Genomic DNA, 12836 nt, shown 5'->3' with positions numbered 1-12836 from the left:
TTTCCTAAGAGACCTCAACGCTTGGTTGGCCATACTAGATTTGGGCATGTGTTGATGTACACATAATTCATCTTACATAGTAAACATAATATTTTATTTCATTTTTAAAAATGAATATGTAATTCTTTGGAAACGTTAACGCAGTGTGCAAATTAAGAGAGAGCATTGACCTAATAAGCAAGATGTTTGCTCGTTTATATCATTAACGTTGCCACTGATGAGTTACCGACTGAAATGCTAGGAATAAGAAGAAAAGTAAGGGTGAAACTTTTCACACTACATGAATTCTGCAAATATATTTTAACTTCATGAACTCATCAAGTGCCAAACAGACACATGGTGAAGAGTTGGCACAATGTCTCCAAAATATATTGGGAAAGGAAGAGATGCCATGCTCCGTATTCAAGTGCACAGTCAAAATTTATTGGGAAAGGAAGAGATGCCATGCTCCGTATTCAAGTGCACAATCAAAATTTATTGGGAAAGGAAGAGATGCCATGCTCTGTATTCAAGTGCGCAATCCATTTCACCACATAAGAATCAAGAACGAGGTTAGAAACTTGAAATTTTAATCGGTGAGAGGTCATAATTTGTTCAGAATGTGTGGTGTACTTCTTGTTTTCATCCCTATTCTTTGCTTCAATGAGGCGTTCCTTGCCATGATGCCTATGCCTTGTTATGGTCTTTTGCAAGTCAAGGGTCGTCGATCTAACACTCATCTATTGCAGATTCACTCATTGATTTCAATGTTGCTATATCGTTCAATGATAGATCAACGTTCATTCATAGCCCCTGGATCATCAATAGCAATGATGGTGTGCACACCTGAAGAATTTTGATTCAATGATAAGCACGAAATCACTCTAAAGATGGCTCCAGAGAAGGAGAGTTTTTTATAGAATGGTTTACGCAAGGCTCACATGGAATGTATCTCATGAGACCATCTACTAGTTCAAATGGTTGCATGCATTACGTATGCAAGAGAAAGTGATTGCATACTAGCTTTTTTACAAATTGTTGTTTAGTATGTCTAAATTCAAAATTTGAATACATGTCAATGGTACTTTCGAATATAAGAGCATTATATAGTGTTCACATGCTAAGTTTTTGGTTCAAATGTGCAATCTCATGATAGTGTTGTCTCGATTTGAAGTCCACATGACGTTCTATTTTCATGATAGTTTGAGCAGTCTTTTGGATATTAGTGCTTCGGGCTATGATAAGCTAAAAGTATCCAAGCTTTATCTTAATACAATTAGGACTAACAACTTTTTCAGGGAGGTGTGTGTGTGTTGGGGGGGGGGGGGGGGGGGGGGGGGGGGGGGGGTTGGGGGGGGGGGGAGTGTCCAAAGGGGGATGAGGAGAATTTCTTTTCACATTGAATGACAGTGATTTTAGAATCATGCATACATTAATGCATGCATATACAAAACTATATTCTAAGAATAGCAAAAATAGAATTGGGGCTTCATTTTACTATCACTGACATGATTTTGGTAACTCTAGTAGATTCCATGTTAACTCTCTAGCATAAGAACATAAATGGGTATGCCATTCTTCTCACACATCTTGGATGAGAAGTTCAAATATTGTCAAGAAGACTTTGTGATATATGTAATGCACTTACATGACCTTGAAGAAGAGTAACAAAGTCTGATTCACAGTAAATACATACAGAGTTGGTGTTTGGTCAAGCATGGTAGTATCTTCCCTATCTAAATATCTTTTGAGGGATATAAGGGTATGGGGTGTGTAATTGACTAATTTCTTAAAGATGTTGATATTAAGCAAGTGACATACAGCATGGGGCTCATCCCACTCGTGCTTCCTTTTCACTATTATTGACAAAGAAGGTGACGTATTTTTTATGCATCCCTAAGCTATATTTGATAAATTGTGTGTCAGTTATATGTATCTCAAGAAGTTCTTTATCATGTGACTAATCCTATTGTGGATGTGCTTTTACTAGCTAGCTTCTCTTTCGATTCTATCATAGATATAAAATCATAGATATAAAATCACAAATGAGCATGTCCACAATTTTCTAGTTGGTAGTCTTATATCTTTCTCTATATCCCAAATAAATCCAATTGTGAGCTATGCGGATTATGATTCTTCAAGGTGTAGACAAGGTTATATATTATCATTGACGTCTTGAAAGTTGTCCTTATCTAATTAAATAATTTTAAGATAATTAATTAGAAAGGATGATGAAATCATGAAAAAATTATCGATTACTTACATGAACAAATGATAAGTTCTACAATTTTGTTAGAGAGAAAGAGAGAGGTGTTTTACATATGAAATAAGCAATTGAGATTGAGCTCGACGAACTAAACTCATGACCGTGTAATTGCCATGCAGGACCCAAGTGATGGTGAATATTCAAAGGGCATCATCGCATGAACTTTTCTTACGATTTCCATTATTGTATGTTGTACTTGTATACAAGTATGGACATCCATCAATTGGGCCAAACAAGGCCATTTGACTCATCCAATTGCACCATGTGTTGCTTCTTTTAAAGTTGGAGTGCTTGTGTGCGGTGCATGTGCAAATATGTGCACTACATGGACATATTGGCCTAGAAGTATGTAAGAAATGCGGAATACAATAAGGATCTAGTAGCAAGGAGAGTAGAGAGAGATATGATGCAAAGTACATTAGTGGCAAATCAAAAACTTTAGATTAGCACACTCTCACAACGTGATGGCGTCATCCACCGGCTATGCACTCTCAAGGTAGAGCTTAGAGGCGATGTAGATAACTAGAGCAAGTAGGAATACAAAGGACTAACAATCCTTCAACACGGATGTGTTGTGTGCGTCAAGATGCACACCATTTATCGGATTACTCATGAGAAGGCCTCCTTATATAGATGTAACGGAGCCTCTAAACGCCCATGTGTAGCCGCCCTTAGATAGCCAAGTCCAAGTAGAACTTGTTCATGCATCCATGTGTGTGTGGCCGCCCTTGTGTAACCAAGTCCAAGTAGGACTCTCCTAAGCGCCCATGTGTAGCCGCTTTTGGGTAGACAAGTCCAACTAGAACTCGGCCACGGCCAAGGAAATCCGACCACCATCCATGTGTGTGTGGCCGCCCTTGTGTAACCAAGTCCAAGTAGGACTCTCCCAAGCGCCCATGTTTAGTCGCTTTTGGGTAGACAAGTCCACCTAGAACTCGGCCACCGGCCAAGGAAATCCGGCCACCGGCCAAAGACCACCATTCGTCGACCACCGACCACCGGATGGTTGTTTTCCGATTGTCTACTTGAGCCTTATTCATTGCACGAGAGGCATCAATGCACAAGAGATCAAAAAAATTCCAAAGGTGCATCAAATCTTCCATTAATTGGTCCCCAAACTACATACATGAACATGAGATATATACAACAGAGCATTTTGTCTAGTAGCAACTAGGTATAAACAGATCCCTAATGGTGCAAGCAACTCCCTCTTGGATGAAAATGCACCTCATTCATTGCATGAGAGGCATCAACTCACAAGAGATCAGAAAAAATCCAAAGGTGCATCAAATCTTCCATTAATTGGTCTCTGTGCACAGAGAAATCTAACGTTGATCAACAAAACTCAATAGGCTTCAAAATAATAACCATAAAGCATAACATCACATATGATACTAGTAACCATAAGAGCATCAAGCTATCATGAGATGGTTAGATATCCACAAATAGAACTATTAGCTTGCATAATCAAGAGAGTAAAAATTGCATCCAATGTACAAAGTTGGCATCAACATCCATAGCCTAGCAAAAATTGTATAGAAACAAGATGCCTAAAGTACTTTACACAGCTAAAAGCTCAATTTATTATAAATTTGCATCAATTGTGCATAACCAAAATTCATGCACAATTCATAACTCTGACATCAACAGTTCAAAACAGTCTATGTTAAGAGAGCTCTCAATGTCTTGTAGTAGGCACAATATGATTGGCCAAAAAAAGATGGATCACAAAGCCATAAGTGTCAATGCAATCTCATATTGCATGATTTCCATCACAAAAGCCTCAAGCATGCACCACACAACAATATGTATGTTGACAAGAGCATAAATGTGTGAAATCAACAAGATTTGATTGAAATGAGACAAGAAAATGATTTAATGTTTGCTAAGAGCACATTTGAGGCACTATTTTCTCAACAACTTGATGACATATAGAAAAGCTTTCTTGGAGAGCAAACCTCTGCATTCTCAAGATTTGCAACCTTTGCATCCTCTAGCAGCTTGATTGGAGAGCAAACCTCTACATCCTCAAGCTCTGCATCCTCAAGCTTTGATGGTCTACTCGTGGTGTGGCCATGAAATAGATTTGCAAAGGCCACTTCTTTAGCCACTTATTCAGTGTTTCACTACTTGTGAATGGTTGTTAGGCAACAGTTGAGCTTAGCAAGATGTGGCTTGATTCAAAGCTACTCACGACTGGTACAACTACATTGTGTATTTGAACTGTTGTGTCTTCAGCGTTGATGAAATTATGAACTGTTGTGTCTTCAGTGCTTGGTGAAATTATGAAGAGATTAGTGGTGTCTAGATTAATTAAGGCCTATGATCTGAGGCTTTGATACTAGTAGGGGGAATCTTGGCTATGGCAGATGATGTCCATATCATGCCATGAGAGAGACATAAAAATAAGAAAGAGAAAGAATAAGCAAGAGAGAAATTTCACGATTCAAGAACCAAAAGAAAACACACACTTTTTCTATTCATTGATTAGCCTTTAGAGGTAAGATACAAGACCCTTTTGCAGAAGATGATTTAGGAGGTGGTTTTTGAGATGTAGCCGACCTAGTGATATCTTCCTTTTACATTATATATGATGATTCAACCCATTGGTTTTAGAAGGGGTACAAAAAAGGCATATCCTCGAGGGTTTATCCCCAACAATGTCCAACCCCTATGTATTTAGGCTCTGTGTGTGTGTGTGTGTGTGTGTGTGTGTGTGTGTGTGTGTGTGTGTGAAGGTAGTCGCGTGTGTTGCTGTCACACCAAATTTTGAAAAAGAAGCAGGCCATACTTTGCAACAAATTGCAAGGGGGCAAGTGGTGAAACCTCTACCTCCATCATTGATTGTTAGATTGCATCTTCCATCATCTCTCTTCGCAGGTGAGCTTCTGTAGATGGCCACCGCTGCCTTGCAAAGTTGGTTGAGGGTCCAAGGTCGTCCCTCTAGCAAAGGCTACATGCAAAGTTTCCCTTTTTCCTTCACAAATGAGAGGCAGCCACCTCGGCATGGCCAGAATTCCCTTGCCCCAGTGTGACATGTGCCTTAGGTGATTCAGTAGATCCCACTTCTCAATGGTGCTCCTATTTGTTACACCCACCCAATGCCCAGCCCCCACTCCCTCAATTTTTTTGTCAATTTTCATCGCAACTCTCAATGCTCCACTACATGTGTCATATGTTATCCCTTTGTTGCGCATGGTATGGGTGTGTATGCACAGCACCATGGCCATGTTCTACTTTCTAAAACCACAATTGGCCAATAGCTTATAAAATTATGGTTTGCATTTGATCGACCAAAATCGGTTAAATACAGTCCCAACACCTAGTTAAGGGCTTTGTAATCACCCAAGGTGAGAGGGGTCCACCTTTCAAAAATACATATAGCATGTGCGTTCAAGCCGTACTTATAAAACCCCTCTACACACTCACTTCAACATGAATTAAGAGACTCCTTTTCTTTTACAAACCTATAACTTTTTTAAAACTTTCATTTTTAACCTCTCGTGTACATGTAATTCTACTCTTTGAAGTATTAAAAAATCCCTCTAAGTGAATTCACGTGCTACACTTACATATTTTGAGATGGACCCCACCCTCGAGTGTGAGATCTCACTAAAATACAAGCAAATATCCAAATCTTCTTGGTCATCTCCAAAGGCTATCTACTCTTAAAAAATCCGGATTAAGTACATGGGATTACACCGGATTTTAATAAATAGGGATGAAATAGTTACAACCCTGTAGACCAAAATAGTGGCTTTCAGGAAAAAGTATCCACAAAATTGGTGAGTCCTTTTGGACCTTGATTGTCTTATTCTCCTTATTCACTTGACGCCTCTCTGCCTTCAAGGCTCTCACTGTTGTTTTGTGGTTTTGGCATACACTTCTTGCTTGTGTATGCTTGTGAGCGAATAGACATAGAAATGCATTGAATTTCTTAAACATATACTCTCTCTCTCTCTCTCTCTCTCTCTCTCTCTCTCTCTCTCTCTCTCTCTCTCTCAATCAAAATGGAGCTATAAGAAAAAATTTGCTTGAAGCACATAAACACTTTGAACTTTGCCTTAACTAGATACTCCCTTGCATGCTTGGAGTATTAATTAATGAAAGTCACAAAGTACAAATGATTCACAAAAGAGAGAGTATGCATCAAATCAAAAACTTCAATGTGGACAGGTTACAATTTACGAGTAGCCCACACAGAAACATCCTTAGGAATATTAGATTGTTGCATTTTTCCCAAAAGACTATCCACACACACGATTTAGTGGTGCCTCAAGAGGGGGAAATGAAGCAACCATATCATATCTTTGCCAGTGCAAAAAGCTGGCAATTCAAATGACAAAATCTGCATGCTAAAGTTTTGCATTGAAAAAAGCCTTTGAATCAAAAACTATGCATGCTCAGTCTTCCACACATATCTCATAGGCATTGAGCATATACACACCACGAAAGAAAGTTCCATATGTCAACATATTATCACCAAAAGCAAAATCATGCACAATTTATCTATCATCCACGACTTTGATTACAAGAACAAGTTTTGCAAGTGCAAATATACATAAAAGGTTCTCCTTGATCCCAAGTACATACAAAGCATCAAAAAGTGTGAAAGAGCTACCATCTCTAGTAGTGAACACGATCTTCCCAACTCCCTTAACTAGACAAGGGACATTATAGCCAAATATAATAGTATTCCCATTAGGAATAGTCTCAAGAGATGTGAACAAATCATGATAAGACATAATGTGCTTAGTTGCATCAATGTCAAATTACCATACATGATCCACAGATTCTACAATGCATTGTGAAGACATTGCACCCTAAAAGCCCATTCTACATCCAACACAACATTTGTCGATGGAAAAAGTATCTACAATGGCTATATTTGCTTCTTTCTTCCGAGCCTCTTTAGCCTTAAGCGCAGGACATTGCTTGATGAGATGATCCTTTGTCCTACAATAATGAAAAACTAGCCTTTTCTTTCCTTTTCTAGACTATTGATACTTACTACTTTTGATGAAGTAGCAATTTTGGGGGTATGCATGCTACCTTTAGAAGCATTGGAGGTGGCAAAAGTGGTATTCTTCTTTTGATGTTCAACCACAAATGCATGCTCAAAAGAATGTTGCTTGGTCCTTTTTTTATTGGATTGGGCCTCTTGAAGCACTACAAAGACAAGACTATTAAACTTTACATCATCAAGTAACAAGTTTATTCTCGGTCACAAGTCTAAAGGTGGAGGCAAAAGTTTGACATGACAAAGCATCAAGAACTATCTACACAAGAATACGAGGAATTCTCTTACGGATGGCATTTAAATTCTCGCTGAAATATATAACTTTGCAAGAAATAACATCTATATCATCCTTCTTGTGCACAACCTTGGACTCTAGCTCAGGTAAGCAATTTTTGCCACATTTGAACCTACTTACAAAGGAGCTAGTCTATCCCATGCATGTCTAGCTATTTGTGTTGAGTGAATATGTGGAGTACTAGAATGCTTAGTAGAAAGCAGAATCAATGCATGAGCTTACACATCCTTAGGTAAAATAATTCTAGCACTGGAAATGCTAGAATATACTCCATCATTTGAACACCCTTTGTAAGAAGGAGATGTTGCATCATGTATGCCCAAAGTGGGTAGTTTTTCCCATTTAGTTTGTCCTTAGAGATAGCATGTGGAAAACATCATTCTTGTCAACCATGGTTCATGACTACATCCGATGCAAAAGTTTCTATGAAAATTCTGACTTTGTGAACTTCAAAAATACAACATTGTGTGCCTTGTGTGTCGTCATAGGACAAATGTTTTGAATAACCTACAAAGAAACTAGTTGTTTGTACCTTGAACAAGTAGCGAGAAACATAAAGGGTTCCTTGAAACCATGTTCTCTAAGGAAAAATAAAAAGTTTTCATTAATGCAAAAAACCTTGTCTAGCATCATATAAATTTTACTTCCGAACATACTTTCTAAACACGTATGGAACATTATATATTGAATACCGTCGTATGTTTTAAAGACAAAAAACTTCCCTTCAATTTCGGATCCTGTAGCCTTTATGAGCATACCATGCATCTCACTCCTGTGAGAGATAACACCAATTTGTGTTCAAAACTGATGAAACCTATCAAAATGAGAGTAAAAAATCAATCATTGTCAAAGTGAGAGCAATTCTCGACCACGAAAAACATCAACAAGTAAGCTATAGTTACATAGAAAGCATGGCAAGAATACGAGGAAAAATGGACAAAGATTCTCTTGAAACATAACCAAAATCTCTAAAATCTCACCAAAACCACATAGACCATAAACAGACACTCAGTGTCTTAGTAGAATATTCGCACATGGTATACATAAATTGCCAAAAGTCTAAAAATCTAGCTCGCTCATGAATGACCAACCCTTTGGATAAATGTGCATGTCCAAAATCCCTATAAACCTATGAATCTACCATATGTGAGCTGTAACTAACTCAATCAATACCCGCATATGCATACATAGCAAAAAACCACACAAAACCGTGCTAGAAAACTTCGTGAAGTAACCCACACTGTCATACATGAGAACAATAGCTATGCCACATAAACCACACTAGAAAAACGTAACCTATGAGAAAAATGCCTAGAACCTGGCACACTACCTCATTGGTCAAACAAATCATCGCAACCAAAAATCAAGCACATGGATAAGCAACCACTTGTTTGCATATAGCATACATGTCCTCTAGGATTTGTGCTTGGGAAAAGTACAATTTGGCTCACAAAATCCCTATGAAGATTAAGATGTACCCAGGAGCTAAAGCATCAGCTAGAACCAAAATCTAGCATGAAATTGCACATGCAATGATGCAAATTTCAGCGCTCTCTCTCTCTCTCTCTCTCTCTCTCTCTCTCTCTCTCTCTCTTTTGCTTTGAGCTCTCCACAAGACCTCTACTCTAAGCTTTGATACCACTTGTGAGTGTGCTAGGTGCGAAAACGATACATGGTGCATGTGGAGTGTGAGGGAGAAGAAGAGTAGAAGACACGTTGTGTGGGTGGAGCTACTCACCACAATGTGAGAGAGCCCCTTATTCTTCTATCTAGTAAATAATCGGATGTGTGTACAAATGATGGTCGATCGGACGTGTTTAGTGCATCCAGCCAGGATAAGAGGCACACCGCCTTTACCCCAATACTTTTCAAGAGATTTGACTGATAGAAAAGTGCTACAATCAAGCTATTGATGTCCCACCTTATTTAAGGACACATCACTTTTTGCAAAAGGGTATGATGATGCTATCATTACAAAACAACATGACAAAGGTTAAAGTGCCCTTTATCCTATTAAGGTCACCCAACCATTTGAAAAGTGGGATTTAGTCTTTTTAGGTCCCATTACCATGTAGCCTGTAACATTCAATCATGATATATATCATCGTTGCCATCAATTAAATGATGAAGTGGACTGAAGCTAAGGCTACTTGCAAGGAAAATAGCTAAGTTTCTCTTTGAGAACATTATTACATTATTCAAATGTCCTTTTGAAATTGTGAGTGACAATGGTACCCATTTTATGAATGAGGTGAAAAGAGAACTCACATCAAGTTTCATGATATCCCACCACAACTCTACACCTTATTATCCACAAGCAAATGGCTAATCCAAGAGTAGAAACAAGTCTCTACTCTTTATTTTGATTAAGACAGTAGACGCTCATCATAGAGATTGATATTTGAAGCTTCTATAAGCTCTATGTGCTTTAGTTGTATATCTTAATGTCAAATCATCTCAATAGAAATTCCATTTAGTGCAAGCTTAAGCCAGGACATGAGAGATGGCTAGTTTCATAGCTCAACATCTAAGTCTAAAGCTCTCACCTGGAATAACTCTCAAATAACTAGATCATTCCATTTTGGCAATCCCAATGGTGAGCTAAAGCTCTTGATAGGAGTCAATCATGCTCTCGACGCTACCTTAGGCAACATTCATCACGATCAAAGGCTAGTTGATCAACTAGCACGTGGTGTCCATTCTCCACTCAAAGCATCGGTTCCCACTGCTACCACAAAACATAACTAAATACAGTAAATCAAACCATGAAGAAGCCACAATCATTAACTATAAATATCCACAAACATGAATCATAGAAAGTAGTACAGCTGGAGGTATGTACTGAATCTTCTTTGATAGTTATGGGAGAAAACATACACTACTGAAGCTCAATATATTTATGTTGTGTGAAAGTTGACATTTGTCTATGTTGCAAAATCATTAGACAAAACACTACCACCTAGAAAGGTGTGTCACCATAGAAATGAAAATTTCATTACCTAAATAAAAATAAAAAGAAATTCTTTACTAAGGTCTCAAACCTCAATGTCTAGAGGGAAAAAGCCAAAGAAAAAAAATCTCTCTAGTATAAGTGCATGCGTTTTGAGTGCACCATAGTCAATATACACAAGTCAAGGGTCTAGTGCAACTAGGAGGGATAAGAGAACTCTCTCCAAAAAATAAAATTTGCAATCTCCTAGCTCCCTGTCTAATGGTCACTGTTGGCTAGCCCTAGCTTTATATGCATAGTAGAATCTGTAGCACAATTTATGGGTCTAGGGATAACATCTGCTTGTGATTGTGTCATCAATGAACTCTATGGCTGAAGATCCCTCAATGGCTAAATCTTCCCTAGCTCTAAGACATGGGTGTGGTCAAAGGAATTGTAAGAGATCTATGTGAATGTGCTAGGGTCTGTGTTCTAGGTACCCAAATCTCTCAATGTCCTCTATAGAATCTTTGTGTTTCTAATGAATGTCTAGATGTGAGCCAACCATGGAATAAACCATCACGTGCACTATGTCTCTCAATTCAAATTGATGTATCATCACTAGATAACGTTTTGGTCCATGTCATCATGAGGGGCACGTAAACGTGTCTAGTGGCCCTACAATAAGCTCTTTGTGATAAGCTATAGGTATGATATGTCCTAGGTTGCTCATAGATAGTGCTACTCCTATGAGCATCCTCTAAGATAGGATCTATCTAATCTCGTGGTTTTTCAAGTGTTGTGGTAGAAGTTACTCTAGGAAAACTAGTCTCTAAATCCTTGGGTGTGACCTTTACTCCAAGGGGTGACAATCATGGTCTATAAGTACCTCATCTATCCCTGTCTTTCATGGGCAATCTACATACTCATTTGTTGATGAATCTGGCCCTTGATGCTCATGAGCATGTATCTCAATGGCATCATTTTTCCCCGAGGGATTCACTCTATATACAAAACGGGATGCCACCTGCGAGCGGACAACTTTGATAAAACACTAGGAAATATGCCCCCCCTTTCTACGCTTATACAACAACCAATGAAGAAAACTATCATACCCCTATCTTACACATAAAATTTAGGTCTCACATGATCTAGCTGAGTAAAACTAGTCAAAGAGTGTGTCGCATAGTGACTGACAACATACTAAGGAAACGACTCGGGTGTATCCTCAATGTGTCTTAGTTTGAATTTCAAACTATGTGCTTAGTCAGTGTGCACTCTGGATACTTTTCCAATTCTGACCCATCCAAAGCTAGTGTAAATCAACCCTTGACCTGCTCCAAATCAGCCCTTATTTATGACCGGCTTGATGTAAAATTTGGTGTGTGACCTGATAAAAACTTCCCCAAAATTCATCCAAGTTCTATTGCACACCAATGACCAATCATTACAAGTAATCAAACCGAGTTTGTTTTTCCACAGATTCTCGTATGCAAACAGTAAGGTTTGAAGCATGAAAATGAACACCTAACAATGTAACAATCTACCCACAACTTATAAATTCCTTTTGCCTTTCATCCCGCGAGTGTGCAATCTTGAGTTTTTCTATCAAGATCAATTCATGAATTGCATCAACCCACTAAAAGAGATCACCTTCAACCTTTTCCTATCTATATGTGATTGAATGTTGTGCAAAATTTTCCAGCCAAAAATTGTCTCAAATTTAAAATCGATCTAGGTGCACAATTAGCATGTGAGGTGTTTGCACCTCCCCACGTATGCCATATACACACTCTAAGAAACCACATTATCACGACCATGTTGTGGGCATATCTTGCAATCAACACACTTCAGTAACCACGTCAATTTTCCATATAAGAGTGAGCCACAATTGGCCATACACATCAACCAATTTACCACAAAGCACATGTTTCTCCAATAGGTCTTGAGTACCATCCCAATGTTTTCACTAACAAATTTAAACATAAAGCATGTTCATAGCTTGCAATTGGTGTGCTTCAAAAAACAATAATTTTTCTTTTGTTCACAGTCAAAAGAAACCACATGTAAAGCTGAACACTCTTCAACAAATTTTTTTGCTCAAATAGATTACATGTATAGTCAAAAGCTAATTAAGGTCCTTTTGTGCTTTGTTGAGGGTGACAGGTTTGGCATAAACATCACATCATGTTTTTCCAGCAATCGATGAGAAAAACAATCTCATTAAGAATTCTCACACCCACATTAGTGTCTTGCACGATGCAAGCTTCAAGTTATATGATCACATGTGGTACAAGAAACCCACACCTTTCCTTGCCATATACATGCTCACAACATCTTTCTAGTA

This window comes from Adiantum capillus-veneris, chromosome 8, assembly GCF_014529385.1.
Source record: "Adiantum capillus-veneris isolate H3 chromosome 8, ASM1452938v2, whole genome shotgun sequence".
NCBI classification, from domain to species: Eukaryota; Viridiplantae; Streptophyta; class Polypodiopsida; order Polypodiales; family Pteridaceae; genus Adiantum; species Adiantum capillus-veneris.
Note: the sequence above shows the minus strand (reverse complement) of the source record.